The sequence below is a fragment of the Cololabis saira genome, chromosome 21, assembly GCF_033807715.1.
Source record: "Cololabis saira isolate AMF1-May2022 chromosome 21, fColSai1.1, whole genome shotgun sequence".
Classification (NCBI taxonomy): domain Eukaryota; kingdom Metazoa; phylum Chordata; class Actinopteri; order Beloniformes; family Belonidae; genus Cololabis; species Cololabis saira.
Genome location: NC_084607.1, coordinates 31,613,831 through 31,622,327, shown reverse-complemented (window position 1 = coordinate 31,622,327; position 8,497 = coordinate 31,613,831).

The window sequence follows — 8,497 nt, the reverse complement described above, 5'->3', positions numbered from 1 at the left end:
CCAGACCTTTCCCCCCTTTGCTAAGTGAAGTGGAAGTCTCTTAAGGTGGCTCTGAAAAAGAGATGAAACTGTCAGACTACATCTAACAGCTCTTCCAGGGGTCAGTATTCTGGTGATTTGGCAGCACATTTAGTGCCTCTGGGAGGAGATTTCATGGAAATTACTGACATTTCAAACAATGCCAACTGGAAGTGAAAAGCGTAATGGTCTTGCTGATAGCGGCCGTGCTAACAGTCTGACTGCATCAGTGGAGAAAGCTCGGTGATCAGATCATTTAGGGCCAGTGTGCAGAATGAGGCATTCACGGCGGCGCTTTGGTGCCAGATAATTTCAACAATACTGCTGCATTAGTATAATGTGAGATAATCACACTCCAGACTCGGTAGAGATCGAACAATAAAAAGAAGAAGTGGATTCAAACATCTGCTTTTCCTGTCCACAGATTAGGAGCCCTGGAACTTCGGGAAGCGACACAGAAAAAGGCGAACAGGTAGAGCCGATAATTACCCCATTTATCTTCACTGGACCCCGGCACTGCTGCACGAAGGTGCATGTGAGCACGAGCCCACGTTTGATGAATCTCCCTTTAAATCAGCAGTCACCAGTGGCTCAAGAGCCTCCATCACTTTGTTTGTTCCCATTCATCATCTCATTAGAACCTTGAGCGCTGCCGTAAAGGTCTAAGAGCCCCCGAAGAGGAGGCTGCCGCCGCGAGCTTTATCATAACTAAACATTTCAGGGATGTTATTATTACTGTTCACAAATTCCTCAAATCAGATGCATACACATTTTTTATGAACCGCAATCTGTTCCTCTCCCAAAGCTGTTTTGTCATTCGTTAAAAAGGAAACCATAATGCATTATGGGTGGAGAACGCCACAGTTGTTTACTGCTGCGGGAGTCTGGTGCCATTACAGGCCGGGGACCAGTGCCAGATTCTTGTGCAAACCCGGTGCACGTACATGTTTGCAGGGATGTTTTTGCTCCTGGGGGGTTACATGACCATGAAACGTAAAGATTTGTGATGCAAAAGAAATGCGTCCAGATCTTTTAGCCCAGGGGTCGGCAAACCAAAATGTTGAAAGAGCCATATTGGACCAAAAACACAAAAAACTAAACTAAAAAGATATGTCTGGAGCCGCAAAAAATGAAAAGTCTTGTATCAGCCTTAGAAGGAAGACAAACACATGCTGCATGTAGCTATATTAACTGGGGAAGATTTTTTTTTCATTATGCACTTCAAGAAAAAAGTAAAAATGTTGAGAAGAAAGTCGAAATTTCGAGAAAAAAGTCGAAATGTCAAGATTAATGTTGAAGTACAATCTTGAGACAAAAGTTGAAATGTCGAGAAAAAAGTCAAAATGTCGAGAAAAAGTCAAGATTTTCAGAAAAAATTTGAAATATCGAGATTAAAAAGGAAAGGAAAAAGGAAGAAAAAAAGGAAAAAGAGACGAAAAAAGGAAAAAAGAAGAAAAAAAGAAAAAAAGGAAAAAAAATTAAAAAAAGAAGAAAAAAAAGGAAAAAAAAGCTCCAGGAGCCACTAGGGCGGCGCTAAAGAGCATGCGGCTCTGGAGCCGCGGGTTTCCGACCCCTGTTTTAGCCCATCGGCTGCAGGGAGCCCAGGGAGCCATTCGTGTTTCACTCTTCCTGGAAAGTAAGCAGAAATAAAAAAAACCCTCTGGAAGTTGTAGTGGTTCTCAATCCTCGTCTCACCAGGACCCCCCCCCCCCCCCCCCCCCCAGCTTTACCACCTTAAAACCCTCCACTGAGCCCCAGAACCATCCCTAAGTGGAAAAGCCGTACATCCATTATCGTCAAATAAACTCCCGCTCTCCACCTAGAGCCGTGAACCCGTCTCTGCCCTCTCGTGCACGCGTCGCCCCAACAGCACCCGCCTCCACAACCACACCACCCCACACTGGGTTAGAAGATTGCTTAGACTTCAACTTTTGGTTGGACGAGGTCCAACTTTAACATTTGTGTGTGTGTGTGCAAGAAAGAAAAAAAGAAAGAAAGAAAGAAAGAAAAACACTCTCCTGCAGAGTCAGTATCTTATGACGTCAACGGGCAACCGATATCTCCGTTGCCGAGGACAACATTGGTTACCTGGGGAAACCAATTATTACTTTCTTTGTACTGTTTCCGGAGGGAGCCGTAATTCATCACGTTCGCCGCGGGGGCTCGTCTCACCGAGGAGGCCTCCACACCCGCTCCTCCGCCCCAGTGTGTTGTCATCACCGGGAAATTGAGATATTATGAGGTTCTGCTCTCTTTTATCTGGATTTGCTCCTCGTCTCTTGTTCTGGGAAGACGCTGAATAATGTAACTCTCTCGTGCTAGAATCCAGAGTAAACCCCAGTTCGAGGCCTGCAGCGACGACATTCATTACGATTTCTTCTCTGTGTCAACAAATAGTGACGGAGTGCTGGCGAATCGCTTCAGAGGAAGAGTCTGTGCATGTTCAGTCATGCAAAAGATGGAATTCATTTCCTTGACATCCTACATGAATGCAGATAACTATGACATTACACAAGATTTTAATTTTGTTCAGAGAGAAACTTTGATAAGCTGTCAATGATTCATTAGGAAAGAGATGCAAGCCTTTTTCTTCAGACCTGTTCAATCGAGGACATGGTGTTCCCTTTGCTGTTAAAGCTTGTGGTGTCATCATGCAATTATCTCAAGAGCTCTTAAGACCTTTAAAGGAGGTTTGTGGATTTCTTACTCTGAGAAGGAAGTGGAAGAGCTCTCCATCCTCTCCTTAAGCCGGGCAGACACTGTGCGATTGTCGGCTCGTTTTGAACCAATTTTCCAGTCGTGCGACTATTTTTTGGATCGGGCTGGATTTCCACCCAATCGTTGGTCGTGCCTCGTGAGGTATACGTGGGGTAACGACGAGAGAGTAACACCTCACGACGAGCTCCCGATCACAAATCATGTGCTCGCAAGAAAATCAAACGTGTTTGAAATCCTGGTCTCTCCTTGTGAAGGAATCGCACAGTTGAAGCAGCTACGACCCGATTGGACTCATCCTTTCACAGAGAGCATGCGCAATAAAAAAAAAAGACAGAAAAAGTGCCAAAACGTACGTATACAGTAGATAGTATTGGTCTAACGTGCTATATGTAGCCGTTGCTGGCAGCAACGGCTACATATAGCACGTTAGACCAATACAACTTGCTGCTTACCTCCAGTTCTCGCTGAAGGATTGAAAGACCGTACTGCCCACGTCTGCTCAGCCAATTCCTTGTCCAAACACAACATTTTTTTGATTTATAACCACACAGAATGGCACAAATTGCTAAGGCAGCGCGTTTGTTTTTACTGAGCATCTTCGGTGTCTCCCACTTCGGGGTTCCTCCTCTTCCACGTCTTTTTGACGTTGCAGTTCCAGTAACAGAAGTCCCACGTGAGGATGATGAACGTATAGTGTGAGCAGACGGGTCACATCAGAGCATCGGGTCGTACAGTGTGAGACCATAAATTGTGGGCTGTGAACTTTTGAACTCAGCGATCTAGTCGTGTAGTTTGAGATGGAGCTGAATCAAACGATTTAAAATATCGCACAGTGTATGCCCAGCTTTAGAGGTGAAGAGTTCAAACGACCTTCAATATGCACATTACGTTTCCAAAAGAGCAAATTCAACCTAAAGGCTGATTGTTTATTTCAAAGCAAGTGTCAGAATCCCCCTAAATTTCCTCCCAGAACCTGCAGGTTCCTCTCCAGCTGGATGCAGAGATACCTGCAGGAACCTCTCCAGCTGGATGCAGAGATACCTGCAGGAACCTCGGCCTCTCTGGGAAAGGTGCTCTGACCCGAGAAGACAGGTGAATAAATCACACCGCTGCTTCCAACACGGTCTGGACTCAGAGCTGATCACGTACGGCCACTTTCACTCATCCCGCTGGAGTCTATCATGTTCACAATGCAGCATCGCTACATCTCTACATCTCTACATCCTCAAACACAGCTGTCAATCAATGCAACAATGAGCAGCTGCTGCTCAAAGTGCAGTTGTAATTTGAGTTGCTTCTTTACACAAAATGTGTGTATTTGAGTGACATAATGAAACTCTGCACATTAGCAAATCCACCAAAGATGAGAAGAAATGGAGACTTAAAAATAACATGAACCCCCAAACATCTTACTAATAATAGAGCTGTGGTCAAACTTCCCAGCAAGCTGCTGTCCCGGTCCGGAGGGCGGTCGTGGAAATCCAGCACAAGACGTTATTCCTGCTAAATTGTCCAGTATACAATAAAATATGACCACTGTTGATACTTTTTTTAAATAAATGATTTAAAGTAAAATCTATCGTGGTGTCATTCAAGTACTTTTCATTTACCTGTGCCCGTTGTCTCAAAGATAACAAGATGTTGGATTGTATAAAAGTAATCATTTCATGGGGTATACCTGGTTTTTCACATGACTAAACGTTCACTTTGGAAACGATTAAGCTCAGTTTCAAACTGATCGAGAACCTTCTGGTCGACTCTCTTTGAACTTCAAAACTCTGAGGATTGAGACCTTGGCTGCGTCCGAAATTGCATACTTCCACCCTAATGAGTATGCAAAATGAGTATGCGAGATTTTTTAGTGCGTCCGAAACATTAGAACGTACTCAACAGTAGCTCTATCCATACTCATTCCAGAGAAATCTTTTAGTGTGGATTGATGGACACTAGCCGAGCAGAAACTTCCCACAATGCAATGCAGCGGTGTTTGGTTGCTAAGTTATGCGTATATGTCATAGTATAATATTAAGTATAATAATATTATTATATAGTATTAATATTATAATATTCATATATAATAATATTATATAATGTCATCTTGTTTCGGCCAGGATAAACAGGAAATAGCAGAGCGGAGCTGCTACTGTTACCATGGTAACAGCTGCTACTGCTGCTGTGACACGTCACTTCCTCCCACGGCAGGAAGTGACGTGTGGGCTCTTAATAGTACGTCCAAATTAATGCATGCTACTGATATTTACTCAAAAGTGTGCCGAATTTAAGTATACTTTTTAGTATATACTGTTTAGTATAGCATTTCGGACGCACTTTTCGTTTTCATACCGATTAAATTTCACAAATGACAAATATACATACATATATAATGTATATAAAATAAGGACAGAACTTTTATACAGCTTTAGGACAAAACAACAAAAAAAACTCCTCTACATCAAGACTGATTTTTACATGTGGCCGTGATAAAGAAAGAGTCTTTAACATTCAATAAGGTGCTCCACACAGAGAGAGACTGATGCTGATTTCATTTCAGGTGTTTGTACGAGGGAGAGTACTGCAACTCTAAAATAGTTGAGACGGACAGCTGAGACACAATTCAATATTTCCAGTTGCCCCTTTTGATATTTGATACAAACAAAGAAAGCAAATTCAAGACAGGAAGTCCCTTTGTCCTCTCATGCAAGCATCCATGAATAATATTGGAGTCCTTGTTTTTCTCCTGGTTTTTATTCTGACGCAGCCCTAACGGACTGGTAACTTCACGATATGCGCTCCTGTCAAAAACTAACAGACTAAAAAACAGCTTTTTCCCTAAAGCCATAACCATCCTGAACAAAATGTGAATGCCTTCATGTGCAATTACTGTTTTTACCGTGCAATACTTTCCCGGACTATCTGTGCAATATTCCACCACATGTGTAACTATATGTTTATTATCTGTAGATAGGATCTCAGGTCTTGATTTCAATATTCAAATGCACCTCAACCTTTTTTATATTTTTATATTATTTATATTTCTTATATTCTTATATTTCTTATTGTTTGCACTGTCTTGCACTGGAGAGGTGATGCTGCTTTCAATCTCACTGTACCCAGGTATATTGACAATAAAGTATTTTATTCTATTCTATTCTATTCTATTCTATTCTTTGTGACCAGCGATGGAAGCCAAGCAGCTCTGCTGGGCTGACGCACCGTGTTTAATGAGTGCACCAAAAATATCCCAGCAGGTAGCCTGCACCACCGGGACCATCACTGAACAGAAATGCACCGCTCTGCTCCAACTAAACGGATCTGTTGACTCAGGTTGGGCTTGTGACACAGTTCAGGTGAGTGTGCTCCATATAACTTCCCTAAACATTTCTCAACACACCACCCATCCCTCCTACTAACATAATCACTCAAAAATAAACATGTAATCTCACCACTTTCCCCTTATCGTCTAACTGTTAACAAGCCTATTTGCTTATGACTGAGGCTGATGTGATCCCTAAAGCCGCAGGCTTGGCACCAGATCTCTCCTAAGCCAAATTAAGCTTCTGTCATGCCCACCCCCATCTTCAGGCTAGTGCTGCCCCTGCCATGGGAACTCTAAATCTTTAATGACGATGGAGAGCTCTGTGCGCTCCCACGATACAAAAGAACTGACATCTGTCTCTGTAAGTGCTGAGCGCCAGAGCAACCCCATTTGTTCAATCTGCACTTCTTGAAAAGAAATCAAATGTAGAAGTTGAGGGGATACTGAAAAGCTGCAGCGATTAAAACTAAAATTCTTTCTGTCTAGGGTTTATTCCTGGTCTCTCAACCGAGCAGTTACTTAAAAGCTAATGGGAACATAGGTCCAATGGGAAAATGGGATCGAGACATGGATATATTACTAATTAGGCATAATCTTATGGTGAACTCCTGATTAAACTTTGTATTTGTTGATTAGTTAATGATCACTTGTACATAAAATAGGAAGAAACAAATAAGGACTAAAAAAAAATAACATTTAGACATAACAGAATGCAAAAGTATACCGGCCTCCATGTATATAAATATTTTCTGGGTTTAGCACTGAGAACATATGGCACAGTTGTTCCAGTTTCTTTCTTTTTGTAAAGATTCAGCTGGTTGGAGCTTGCATTCATGTTTATGTAGGCCATTAATGAAACTGGTAACTTTTTTTTTTCAACTTTTTTTATTGGGTTTTGCAGATGTATACAATTATATCAAAACATTTACAGAGATAAGCACACTTTTTTTTTTTTAGGAACAAATAACAGAAAAATACAGTGGTCACTTACGTATTGCAGCATACCCGAATAACCTATATAAAACTAGAACAACCACAATAAAATAATTATAGATATACTGTAGATAAATTTAAAAAAAATAAACAAAAATAATAAAATAAAATAAATAAATAAATAAAACTAAGACAGAAATGGACAATTGCAAAAAATAAATTAAAAAAAAATTGTAATGAGAATTATTAATGAAATTAAAAAAACAAAAAAAGGCAAAAAGGCACAGGCACATCAGTCAGGTAATAGTGATTTGCAATAGAGATAGCAACAGACATCCCAAGTTAAAGAAGCAGCATACAACCCTCATCCCAACAGAAATAACATATCTGCAGGTCTTTAATCTGCTCCAGTCACATCAGTCAGGGGTGAGTGGGAGATCCGTCTTCTTAACCAATTGAAGGAATGGGCCCCATAATTTCCCAAATTTACCAGAGCAGCCCATTAAAGACAGTCTAATTTTCAAACTGTTAACTTTTAACAGGAAATAAACAAGGAGAGAATTAATTAAAAAACACAGATGATGTGATATTAAGTATTTTGATCATACATCAGAAGTCATGCATTTGAGTTCACTGGCTTTTCTTTCTTTTACCTAATACTGATTTGAGGTATGCTGATACAGATCTCTCTCTCACTCACACACACACACACACACACACACACACACACACACACACACACACACACACACACACACACACACACACACACACACACACACACACACACACACTCACACACACACACACACACACACACACACACACACACACACACACACACACACGCACACACACGCAGAGGTGGGTAGTAACGAGTTACATTTATTCCGTTACATTTACTTGAGTAAGTTTTGGGAAATGTTGTACTTTTAGGAGTAGTTTTGAATCACTATACTTTTTACTTTTACTTGAGTAGATTTGTGAAGAAGAAACTATACTCTTACTCCGCTACATTAGGTTGAGCTGTTACTTTTCTTTTATTCCTTTTATCCACGTACGGGTCAATCTCATGACATCACTGAGTGATTCTTTGGGAAAAATGTTTGTTTTTGCATGTTTTGTCACATTTACACAGACTCAAACACACACACACAGAGTTTCTGAGTTCATGTTGTTCTAGTAGCCTGGTTAAAAAAGAAAAGTACAAAGGCTTGAAATTTTGTGCTACTTGTGCTTAATTTATTTTTTTATTCTGTTATTATTTTATTTATTTCATTATTTATTAAAATACTTGAATTTACTTTAAGATTATTTTAATTTAAGCTATTTTTTATTAATTTTTATTTATTTTATTATTTTATTGATTTAATTTGCCTGAAGATGATTATTTTGTACTTTTGTCTGTTTGAATGGTTGGGTTAAAAAAATAAATCAGACGTTACTCAACAGTTACTCAGTACTTGAGTAGTTTTTTACTTTTACTCAAGTAATTATTTGGATGACTACTTT